The following is a 13,356-nucleotide window of genomic DNA, read 5'->3' as shown; positions in this document are numbered from 1 at the left end:
ATAGGGAAGGAAAAATCAAACTATTCTTATTTGCAGATGCCATTGTTCTTAACAATGAATACTCACAAATTCTGTTCAAAGATGTAGATTTAACGATGAAATTTAGCAAGGTAATGGTATACAAAATCAACACAAAGACTCAACAGTGTTTTGGCACATGAACAATAAACCCACAGCAAAAGAAATTAAGAAAACAATAGCATCAAGAAAAATTAAATACAGTAGTACCCTCAGTTCATTAATGCTTTTGTTTGTGAACAATTTGGTTCACAAGCAGAAGTATTGGGCAAAAGATTTTTGTTTTCAAACTCTGCATCAGATGATGAACACAACTGCAACCATCTTTTCCATATGAACTCAAATGTGGGCATCATTTCCATAATTGTAGAATGAATTACTTTTATAAAATGAGGTACCATTGTACTTGAAAATTAACCATTTTAACAAAGGAAGTGAAAGACCTGTATAATGGGTCTATAGTACTCCAAAACAGAAGAGAACATCAAAAATGGAAAGATCTCCCTAATCCTGGGCAGGCAGAATGCATTGTCAAAATGTCCACACAACAAAAACTGATATATAAATTTAATGTAATCCCAATCAAAATACAACAGCCATTCCTTTCTCAACTATTAAAACATTCTAAAATATATATGGAATAAGAAGAGACCCGAATAGCAAAAATCAGTCCTGGGCAACAAAAACAAACCAAGAGGTATTAAAACCATGTGTTTCAAGTTGTATTGCAAAAATACAGTTAAAAAAAAAGAGTGTGGTGCTCTCAGAAAAATAGACACGGATCAATGGAACAGATGGAGAATACAGAAATAACCTCAGGCATGTTTAGCCATCTGTTCTTTGACAATGAAGCCCATGGTGGATTAACGATGGTCAATGGGTATCACCTAGCTGAACTGAGTCAATGTGATGCGGGTGTGGAAGCCCCACCTGAGGACTGCTTCCAGCAGCATAAATGGAGAACCAGAGAGGAGGATGAGGCACTCTTGATTCTCCTGGACAAGCTTAGCAGGCTGGTTTTCCTGATATGAACTCCGCTGTTCTCATTGTTGGAGGAGCTCTAGTTGTCACTGTCACTGTGGTTCTTCTCACGGGAGCCCTAGTCCATACCTTGTGCGTATCACTTCCTAGCTCCCGTGCAGGTCCCTCAGCCTGCTAGCACTGATCCTTCATTACACTGGCACAGACTTTCTGGCTTCTATCACTGATCTTTGGGACTGCCCACCTCAGACCCTTGATTTTTCCTTCCCTGTACATACCTCTTAGCACTGAGGAGAAGCAGCAGGTGGGCAGGGCCACTATTTTCATTCAAAGGGCTGAGGGCTCAAACTTCAGCAGTAAAAGAGTCCCGGGGTCACTTCCCTGCCAACATCCTGCACTACACGGAGGGAGGGGTCATCCAGTCCCAGGTGACCACTGGAAGTTGGGCAGCAGACTGGGAGTGGAATTCGGGTGAGACTTAGAACCTGGCACCACCCACACGTGGCTCTGGCTGCCAAAAGTCAGTCCTAGTCCTGGCTACAAAGTACTGGAAGTGTCCCCCTGCTCTGTGACCAGTGGCACAAGCACACAAGTGGCTTGGACAAAGGCAGGACAAGGGCACCACCATCCCCGTTCTGTAACCAGCACTGACACAGCCACTTATTATAAGAAAAATACAAGCAACAACACAGAAAGCAAATTAAAATTTAATAGAAAATGGCAAGATGCACAACCCCAGACCCTTAGCCTGTACAGGACAAATCCAGGGGACAACGAGATGGAAGAAATCAGAAGCCACCCAACTGAGTGTTCTGGAATGACAGAAGTGGAAGTAAAAAAAAGTGTAAGATGTTAGAGGAAATCAGATCGGAAATAATCTCAACAAAATAAAAATGTAAATAAAAACTTAACAACAAAGAAACTTCACAGTTCTGATGGATCCATGCCTGAATATTACAAGAAATTCAGAGAGCTAATGCCATTATTCCTCAAACTCTTTTGTGAAATTGAAAGCAGTATTACCAAAGTCATTCCTAAAAGCAAATATTACCCTGATGACAAAACTAGAAAAGGATTCAACTGACAAAGAATGAGACAGAGAGACAGAGAGACAGAGAGACAGAGAGAAGATAGATAGATAGATAGATAGAGAGAGAGAGAGAGAGAGAGAGAGGACTCAAGGCCAGTCTCCCTAATGAACATCAGATGCAAAAATCCCCAATAAAATATTGCAAAATAGAATGCAGCAAATCATCAACCAGATTATACACAAGATAAAGTAGGCTTATTCCAGGGCTGCAGTGATAGTTCAACATCCACAAATCAATAAATGTAATACACCATATTAACAGAGCTAAAGACAAAAATCACATGATCAACTCAATAAAGTGGAAAAAGCTTTTCATAAAATACAATAGTCCTTCATAGTAAATCCTTAGAGAAAATCAGAATAGATGGTCTGTACCTCAATCTGATAAGAGCCAGCTATTACAAAGCAACAGCCAACATTATACTAAACAAACAAAAAATAAAAAGCATTCACTCCAACTCACTGATCGCTCCTGCCTCCCTCCCCCAGACTCTCGCCCTGACCATCCTGACTGCCCTGACTGCCCTGACCGTCACCCTGACCCTGATCCATTGACCTTCCTACCAACCTTCTTGCCAGCTGACCTCGGATCCCTTCCAGATCCTCATTCCTGTCCTCCCTACTGGGCTTCCACCTCCCTCCTTGGAAATCCCATGATGTGTTGAGGCCTCTGGTTTGGGGATAGAGCTGGGTTTACTGTTAAGCTAAGGAGTTAGATTTTGAATGAATTTTATTTTCTCAGGTTAACAGCAGTATGAGGTTTTACATTTGGGTCCCTGGGTGAACCAACAATCTGACCTGCTCCAAACTTACCTCCGACCCCAAACCCAAGTCCTAACCTGACACCCTCACCCTAACTCCTGTCCCTAAATCCTGACTGTGCCCCTGTCCCTAACTCTGATTCTGTCTTTCCCCAACTCATACCCTTATTTTAACCCCTAATCCGTTTTGTAATAATGTCTACCACAGTGTCATGGTAACTTCTATCCTTCTCACTCATACCTTACACTACCCAAAACTTTGCACTAACCGGTAACCCCAGCAGTGCTTCAGTCCTACTCTAACCTTTATACTTACCTTAATCCTACTTTGCACTCTCACCTGGACTTTACCTCGTACTCTAATCCTGTCCTTAACTTCTACTCTCACCCTTGGTTTTCAGCAAGCTGTACCAAATCAGACACTTAACCCATATCCATACCAGACACACAAATCTATTTATAAGCCCACACAAAAATCCAGATGCCAACTCACATACATACCACCACCTCCAGGCAAAACCCTAAACTTGAACAGAAACTCAAGAACAGCACCATCCCTGAGCCCAAGCGTACCTCAACACAAACCACATTCCTCGACCCAACGTGAACACCAACACACACCAGAGCATGAACCACAGAGCTAACCTGAACACTAACACAAACACGGATCCAGACACACACCCAAGCAAATACCCGAACATGAACCTCTACACATGCCAGAACGCAAACCCTATTCCTCACAGAACCTGAGCACAAACTCAAACCCATACACAGGTGTGAATACAAATCCAGAACCAAACACAAATACAAACTGGAACAGGATCCAGATTTTGAAATCAAATGTGAATACAAAGAAGAATCTGAACAGTAACCCAAACATAAATGCCAAACCCAGTAGTAGGTAATTAACAAACTATCAATTATCTTGATATATCAGTCATACATGAATTTCATATATATTATGTCAGTGGTAGTTTTTGGTTGTTTTGTTTTGTTTTGTTCTGTTCTGTGAAACAGGGTTCTCCCTTTGCAGTTCAAGCTGGCATTGAATATAAAGACATCCTGTTGCCTCCCTAATTCTGGGATTACAGGCAGGTACCATCACACCCAGCAATGATGTATTTATTATACATCAGTTATACATATATATATATATATATATATATATATATATATATATATTAGATACTATAAATCACCAGTATTCCTCATTTAATGACCTAATTCTGTTCCTGCAACTAGGTCATGAAATGTATTGGTCAACAGATTGTTATATATAAAATAGGTACATTAAATATTCAGAATAAATAAATGTTCAAAGAAGACTTCAGTTGGATGACTTTTATTTCCACGACTCTTACGTGTAACAGAATGTAAAACTATAAGCCTGTACCCTACAGAACAATCAGTGAATATTACAATACTGCATAAACCAGACGAACTGCACAAAGGATAAAACAGGCCATAAATCTGAAGGGTGTACCTCAATTATAAGCCCAAATAGTCATTAATCAAGTAGGTTATTAAATGAGAAATATTTACATATATCAATTGCATATATATTCTTGATATCTATTATGTATTAATTACATTTCATTGATACATATATATGTGTAAATTGTTGTATGCCAATAACTTAAGTATATTAATTTATCAGTTACTTTGGTAACCTAATAAAAGCAACATTTACAGTCTGCGAATGTTTTTTGTTTTTTTGAGACAGGGCTGGCCTTGAACTCACTTTTTTTTTTTCTGAGTTCAGGGCTGGCCTTGAACTTGCTCAATCTTGGCAGTCCTCCTGCCTCAGCCTCCCAGGTTCTGGGATCACATCTTGTACCACTACATGTGGCTCATATGACCTGTTTTAACATCAATAAAACAAACCAAATACTGGATGTTTCATCTGACAACACATCTTGGAAAAAAATTATCAAAATATGAAAATAACTCTCAATGCAGTCAACTCATAATTCAACAAAAACCAGAAAACATCTAACCAGACTACAGAAAACAAAATCATGGCAAATAATTCAAGGAACAAAATCAATATAGCTTCTGTGCACAGGGCATGAACTCACTGGAAAAAGAAATCTGTGAACAATCCCATAAAGGACAGATTGAAAAATATCAAATGCCTGAGACAAACATAACAAAGTAAGTAAACATCCCCTACAACAAAAATCATGGTAGTCAAAATAAAAGGAGAGATTGAAGAAAACACCAGAAAATGGAAACAAAATCTGTTCCTGGATAGGCACAACCATCCGACAGTGTCAGATTGCCCATATTTCCACAAATGTTAAGTATGTTTAATGTGATTGTCATCCAACTACTTTCAGTGTTCCTTACAGAACTAGAAAGCACAATTCTACAATTCATAAGAAGTCAGAAAAGGCCCAGAGTAGCCAAAAAACCCTGAGCATAAGAACAAAGGGAGAATCATTATTCCAAATTTAAAGTTACACATCAAAACTACACTGATAAATACATGATGGTACCAGCAAAAACAAGATACATGTGAATCACAATAGAATTCAGAATGGAAAAAGAAAACAGAAATCTTTGGCCGCTTGCTTTTGGACAAAGGGACACAGAACACACACTGGAAAAAAACAGCCTCTCTGAAAATGGTGCTGGAAGCCCCAGTGATCTCAGGGCACGAGATAAAGTCTAGACCCATTTCTGACACACTCTCTTTAAAAACCAAGTCATAATGGAAAAAGAACCAGATATTAAACCAGAAAAACTGAATCTGCTGGAAGATAAAACAGAGAGAGCTCTTGAAAACACAGGCAGGAGCAAGAGCTTTCTGAATACTTCAACCACACAAAAAATAGTACCAAGAAGTAACAGATGGATTGTGAAGTTAAGATTTTTACAGCCAAAGAAATAAGAAGCAGCCTGGAGAAAGAATCTCCAAGGTGGGAAACCATTACCAACTGCTCCTTGAACAAAAGATTAGTATCTACAATATATTAAAAACTCTAAAACATGACATCCCAAAATAAAAGACCAAATTTTTAATTTAATTTAATTTTTAAAAATTTTTTTTCATACTGGAGATCAAACTCAAGACCTCGTGCTTGCCACTGAGCTAAATCCTCGGACAAGATCAAATGAATAGATACTTCTCAAAGAAAAAGTATTAATGGCCAAAAAATACAGAAAAACTATTTCCAACATCTTTGTCTATTACAGAAATACAAATCAAAATCCATTTAAATTTGAACTTATTTCAGTAAGAATGATGATGATCAAGAGCTCGAAAAGAAAATAAAAGAATTTGGGCAAAGGGGAGGCATCTGCAAAGCTAACTGGAATAAATCTAGTACAACCACGCAGGAAATTCCTCCAAAAACCTAAAACCAGAAATCTCATTTGACTCAGATATAACCCTTCTGGGTATCTTCAAAAAAGATGTAGGCACAGGTTTAAAAGATACATGTATCCATTCTCTGTTTATAGATGCACAATTCACAATACCTAAATTTTGGAAACAACCTACATATCCATCAAGAGATAAATAGATAAAGAAAACCCAGTGTGTATACAGGAGACAGAGTACCGCCCACCACAAAGAGATAAATTTCACTTAAGAGGCTGAGACAGGAAGATCCCCATGAGATGGAGGTCAGTCTGGTCTTCAAAGTCAGTTCAAGACAACCAGAGCGACGTCCTGTCTCAAAAAGCAGATAAATTTGATTCATTTGTGGGGAAATACAAGTATCCCAAGACCATGATGCTGAGTGAAATGGACCAGACAAAAAGGGTGAAGTACTGAATAGTTTCCTTTATAGGAAAAACTAAGCCTCTCTGTAATTTAAAGAGCAACATAAAACAGAGATTATGTAGAAAAGGGAAGGAGAGTCTGTGGTGATGGACGAGAAATGAGACCGTGCTGGAAACGGACAGTAAAGATGATTAAGGTCCAATCTGCACATGCACCAGCTGCCCAAGATAACTGCAGTCATCATGAATCAAAGTGTGTGACAATGAAAGCAACAACGAAGAAGAGTTTGGTCAAGATTATAATGCAGGGTTACCTCTGCCTGTCTCTCCTGGAAAAGGTTACGCACCTTCCTTATCTCTTCCATCTTTTCTGCCCCATCTTTCCAACAGTCTGGAGGGTGAGTTGGCCATGATCACACAGCAGTCCATGTGTCACAAAGGAGGAAACATCCCTTGGCCACGGGAAGGAGGATGGTAAATACAGACGTGAGTGAGCTTAAGGCCAAGAGAGAAGGCTCCGGTCTCCAGAGTGGGGGACAGTTGAGGAAAGAGTTTGAGGAGGCTGAGAATACCCCACCCACCGAAGCACTCTTGAATACTACTGAGGGACTGGGGCCAGGGCTTTGCCTGCCGGAAAAGGAAGACAGGAAACCGGAGCACAGAATTGGGGGCTTAGAGAAGGTCTCTGTGAAGCTCACGCCCCACATTGGACCATCATGGTCAGACATGCCCATATGGTCAGGTGTGAAGGCTGCGTAAGAGACGTCAGGAGCACAATGCTCATGCAAGCCTCACAGATCCTCCCTCAGTGCCCAGCTGCAGTCGGGTGGGCACTACCAGGAGGACTTTCGCCCGCCCCCCAGATCTGGCCACACTACCTAGCTCTGTCCTATGTCTTGACCAGTAGCGTTGGCTCAGACTTCATTCTGCAATCACACAGATTCCTGACCCAACTGGAGGACCTGGACACTGGTACAGCTCGGCCTGAGGGTGAGGAGGCCTGGGGTTTGTGCCTGAGCCCATGGGTGCAGTGGTCCTGGCTGGATTCTCATCCACTGAGAGAGAACAACCTCCTCACAAGGCAGCAGAGGTTCCACCTAAGGTGTACCCACAAAGATTGGATTGAAAAGAGGCCAAAACTCACCCCATTCTGCTCCTATCATCACGTCTCCTGCTGCTGCAGATCTCCAGCCACTGATTATCCCTCCACTGAGACACTGCCAGCATGGTACCAGACCCTGTTTCTGAACTCACCAGGAGCCATTTGATTCAGAAGTGCTAGAGCCTGATGTCTTTTCACCTCTGGTGGCACGTCTCCTGGGGTGACCTCCAGCCAGCTGAGTCTCCACCCACTGAGGCAGAACCGCCTCCCAGAGGGGCAGCAGTGCCATTCCATCAAAGGTAAAACAGGAGCTGACCGATGGAAGGGAGGGTAAGCCTGATCCCATCCACCTCCAGAGGCACAGCTTGCAGTGAAGCTGATGTCCAGCTACCAGATTTTCAGCCCCCCAAGCTAAATCCCCTTTCCCCTGTGGTTGCTTACCTTCTTTGCAAGGAAGAAGAGGGGCCAGATGGTACAATAAATGCCAAGTCACATGCCAGTCCACCTCTGGGACCACATCCTCTGACTGATGGGTCTCATTTCTACTCTCACAGTCAGAAGATCCAATCCGGTTACATATCTTCCATCATCCTCCACTCTCCTGCTTTCTCTCCTGGTCCCCCTTCCCCCTTCCCCCTCCTCTCCTCTTTCCTCCTCCCCCTCCTCTTCCCCCTCCTCCTCCTCCTCCTCTCTCCCTACCTCCAGGTATACAAGGATGGAGTACAGATGCCCCTGCCAGAAGAGCTCACTTCCCAGCTGAGCACCAGGGACAAACACTCTGACAGTTATAGCCAGTGAGGCAGGATTTGGAGCACATGAACACATGTCTCAGGTCACTTCCCCAAGGGACTCAGCAGCCTCCTAAGGTAGGGATGGGCAGGGTAAGTGGGTGAAGAAGATAACAGGCCATGACTGTGCTCTACAGGAAGGTGAGTGAGGAAGGGTGAGAATCCACGTGGCCAGAGACACTGAGGAATCGCCTGCCGAGACCCAAGGCAAGGGGGGCCTAGATGGGGAGCCATCAGATGCTTTTAACTGGAACGAACAAATCCAGAAATCAACCAGGAGCTGTGCAGGGCCATGGATCCCACAAGTACAGGATGCAGGCAGACATGGGATTGGGCCACATAAAGTAGCACACACTCACCTGAGTGGCCTTGGCTCAGAGGCTGCATGTCCAGGTCCAGGGAAAGATGAGGCAGTTGGAGGACAGTTCGAAATGGTGTCCAGGGCCTGCACTGCCCTTTGCTGCAGAACATGCTGAGCTTGCCTTGTGATGATAGAACTCTCAACAGATAGCTGGAAAAGATGAGATTTGTTGGCCCATAGTGGCCGCTCAGGACAAGGGACTATTAAAGTCTGTAAGGCATGAGTGATGAGGAGGAATGCTATAACCAGACCCAGCTGCCACAGACGGAAATGAGAGAGCTCTCGGGCTGGATGTGATGTTTGGTTTCTCATCTCAATGACGGTGGTCCTGTGAGCCATCATCTTGTTACTGGCCACTTAGGTTCACAAGCTCAGGTTCACTTGTTCACCAATGAACAGATCTAAAAAAAGAGGTCATTTATTTTGGTAAAAATAAATTACCCAAAGGTAACTTCAAGGAGTTAGGGTAGGGCATTTTCCTAAAATTCTTCTCTTTCCTGCAAATGTGTTGGATACTTTAATATCAGGAATCAGTAAGGACTGCAATACAATGGAATGATGGACAAATTCAGGCTTCTTGCAGCCTTCCCAGGAGCCAGCTGCTCCCTCCCTTGCCCAGGGGAATAAAACTGGGCTTGACCGTGGATGCCAAGATCTGCATATTCCATCCATCCATCAGGGCTGAGAAGGGGCAGGAGTAGGTGTTTTGCCCTAAAACGGAGAAAGTTTGTGGGAGACCTAATTTAAATTCCCTTTGCAGTGTCAGTTACTGTCTCACTGGATGTTGACACTGAGAACTTGCAGCTGAGATGCAATGCTGGAATGGGGCAAGCCTGCCTCACGCAAACTGAGAATGAGATGCTTAATATCTTGGCCACTCAGGAAATACAAACCACAAACACAGGGGTGTTTCCCTTCACTCCTCCTACAGCCCCTGTCATCAATATAATTTAAGGAAATGAGTACTGGTAAGGTTCAGAGAGACTGCAGTCAATACTGGTGGTACAGGCACTGTGTGAAATACTTTGGCACTTCTGCAAAGAATTGAATATAGAATTGTAATTGTCACTGAAATTTTTTTTTTCTTTTGAAGACAACTGGCTTTGAAGCCTGGGGTATAAACAGCTTCTTTCACTACCCCTCAGCCTAAGAAAAACGAGCAAATATACAAAAGACCTGACTCTGACCCTGACCCTGACCCTGACCCTGACCCTGACTCTAATCAATTCTATGGTAAGAAAAGCATTGCTTACACTCAAATGCATTCTTCAATTTAACCACAAGAGAGCAGACAAAGCACATAAAAACAGTGATAAGCAATCGTCCGTTTAAATTGAAATGCATTCTTCAATTTTGCCGCAAGATGGCAACAAATCAGTAACAAGGGAGAATAATTTTTAAAAAACTGATTATAACTTTAGATCTTTTTCTTATTATGTAGGCATAAATGTATATATTGCTATACCTATGTGTATATGTGTCTTTATATATTGTTGAGATAGTACCAGATTACTTTTTTTTTAAGATAGTGCTCAGTAATTAAAGAAACATACACCTAAATATCATTTTGGTCACATAACTTTTTAAAAATGCTTTAAATGATATAATGAAGATGTCCTCAACTGCTAAAATAGATTTTCTCTGCATTAGCCAATCAGACTTATATCGGAAATGTTTTGTTTTGTTTTGTTTTGTTACCGTCGCATCCCTGAGAGCTCTCTAAGTTCAGAACAAAGAGGATAAGAAAACAAAGACTGAGATAGAACTCAGAGGTCGGGCTGAGCCTTTCCTCCAGATGGGAAGATGAGACTGCTCCACCGCCACAGTGCATCTATGCACTCGTCACACCATGCCCCTTGCTTAACCAGCCTGCTTCTTAAGAACGCCCCAGTGTTCCCCTCCAGCACCCCGTCCCTCAGGGCATTCCTCCCTGCTATGTGCTTTTGGCTCCACAGGTGTCGACCATCACCAGCTCAGGAGCTCCCAAGGAGCAGGAATGATAATTCAACCCAACAGACTGAGAACTGAGATAGCAGACATTATTTGTTATCTTTAAGTAGAGTCATCCTTTTAGCCTGAAAATTTTGACTTTTTCTGTTAAATCTCCTTAGAACTTTCTCTCCAATTTTGCTAGACTGGGTTCCATGGAAAAGTGTGAGAACTATATTTTGTTGTATTATACACACTTTGGCTAGCTATATAGATGAAAAAATTTGCTAAATAAATGGCACTGAAGAAATTCTTGATCCAAATGGCAGAAAATCCTTTTGAGCTTAGTACAAATGTTTCTAATCAAAGACAATTATACAACAATATTTATAGGCTAACAAGAGATGGTTGATATGAAATTGTACATTTTACAGGCCAAATACATGGTTTAGGAGTATATAAAACAAGCTAGTGCATTATTAACTCTAAAAATATTGTGTACAAGTAAATTCCCCTTAAGTACTTCTTTCAGCATTTAGGGTGGAAGCATCTTTATATAGAAAAGCAATCAAAAGTAACTGGTCTATAAAGTGAGCTCAAGGCCAGCCTGAAATGCAGAGCGAAATGCTGTCTCAAAAGATAAATTTAGCCTCAGCCCAGCCCGCCTGCCACGTGCACATCATCAACACCCAGACCCAAGCTGCCAGCCCACCCATCAGGGAGCCCTCCACCTGCTGGACCTAGTTCTGCTGTTGATCTTCAGCTCCCACCCCTTTCCCCAGAACCATGAACTACAGCAGATTACCTGCTGGCTCCATGGGACACTCAGGAACTCCTCACCCAAACAGAAGACCTCAGCAGGCTCCAGTCAGTGTGGTGAGTTTGCCCCTAAAATAGAGGTCTACAGTGCATAAATAGCAGTAGTGAAGCTCCCTCCAACTGTAGACCTTGGTGAACCTCGCAAGAGGTGGGTGATCCCCTCCTCCACACACAGAACATCAGACAGGTTGAAGTGTGTGCCCATAAGTCCTCTCCCAACTTGGAGAAAATTAAAAGGGCTTATGAAACACCCAGTGACACAGCAGAACCTCAGCCAACACAAACACTGTACACAGGGAATCTGGTGACCTGCAATAACCAGAAGCAACAGCAGGAACTAAGAGGAATCCAGGTGACTGGCTCTACTTTTCATTGTGGCACCCAGCAATTGGACAAACATCAGCCACACAGCAGAATCCTAAGATTTACACTACCAACAGTTTAGCCTATTGGAACTGAAAGACCAAATAGTTGCCCAAAAGGTGAAAATGACAAAATCAAAAGGCATAGTACAGTCTCAATCTAATCCATTAGGAGCAAGTACAGGTGACATTTAAAACAGAAGACTTTAAAAGTCATACCCCAGAAATCTCCGGAGACATACCAAATGAAAGAAAGAAGTAAATTCATGAGGCTATAGAGGTAACAAATTGGAAGTATTGCCTACATAAAGACAGAAATAACAACCCTAGTAAAGGAATTACTCAACATAGCCAGAGAAGAAACAGATAAAAAAAATTCAGGAACATGGGAAATTGATTGAAACCTTTAATGAACAATATAGAAAACAAATAGAATCTATGAAACAAATTCAAAGAGATATCCAAGAAACAAAAAATTCTAGTAAAAGCTGGCAAAGCCATTTAAATGAAGCTGAGGATAGAATTTCGGACTTTGAGGACAGCATCACAGTTAGTGATAATCAAAGAGTAGAATTTTTAAAAACAACAAAACAGCATGAAATAACAATGTAGCAGCTTCAGGATGATGACAAGAGAAACAATATAAGACTGGTAGGCATCAGTGAAGATGCAGGAATCAACCCAAAAGATATGACTAAGCTATTCCTAGAAGTAATAGCAGAAAATTTCCTGAACATAGGGAAAAATCTGATATACAGATAAATAAAGCATATAGAATGCCAAACAGTCACAACCAGCATAAATCTACACCCAGATATATAATAATTAGAATCCCACACATACAATATAAAAACAGAATACTAAAAGCTGTTAGAGAAAAGACACAACTCACCTATCAATGAAAGCCCATCAGAACCACAGCAGACTTTTCAGCACAAACCCTCAAGTTAAGATGAGCTTGGAGTACAGTATTCTAAGCCCTGAAAGAAAACAACTTTCAACCCAGACTGATGTACCCAGAAAAACTATCTTTCAAATTTAATGGAGAAACAAGATACTTCCATGACAAAGAACAACTAAAGGAATTCATGTCCACCAAACCAACCCTAGAAACAGTATTGAAATACACATTAGGTAGAGACAAAAATGACCACAATCTCCAGAACAACAACAGAAAGACACCAGCAGGGTGGGCAAGAAATTAAATAAGGGGGAAAAGCAGAAAACAAACAACAGGAACATAATATGACAAAAGTGAGCAAATATGTATCATTGATATCCATAAATGTAAATGGCCTCAATTCACCTATCAAAAGAAATAGGTTGACAGAATGGATCGAGAAACAGGATCCCACAATATGCTGTCCACAAGAAAAACGTCTGACTCTAAAGGAAACACATAGATTAAGTCAAAGG

Source organism: Cavia porcellus, unplaced genomic scaffold, assembly GCF_034190915.1.
Source record: "Cavia porcellus strain 051 isolate PalLab524CR breed Dunkin Hartley unplaced genomic scaffold, mCavPor4.1 scaffold_14, whole genome shotgun sequence".
Classification (NCBI taxonomy): Eukaryota; Metazoa; Chordata; class Mammalia; order Rodentia; family Caviidae; genus Cavia; species Cavia porcellus.
The sequence above is the reverse complement of the archived record's forward strand: the minus strand, read 5'-3'. Positions refer to the sequence as shown.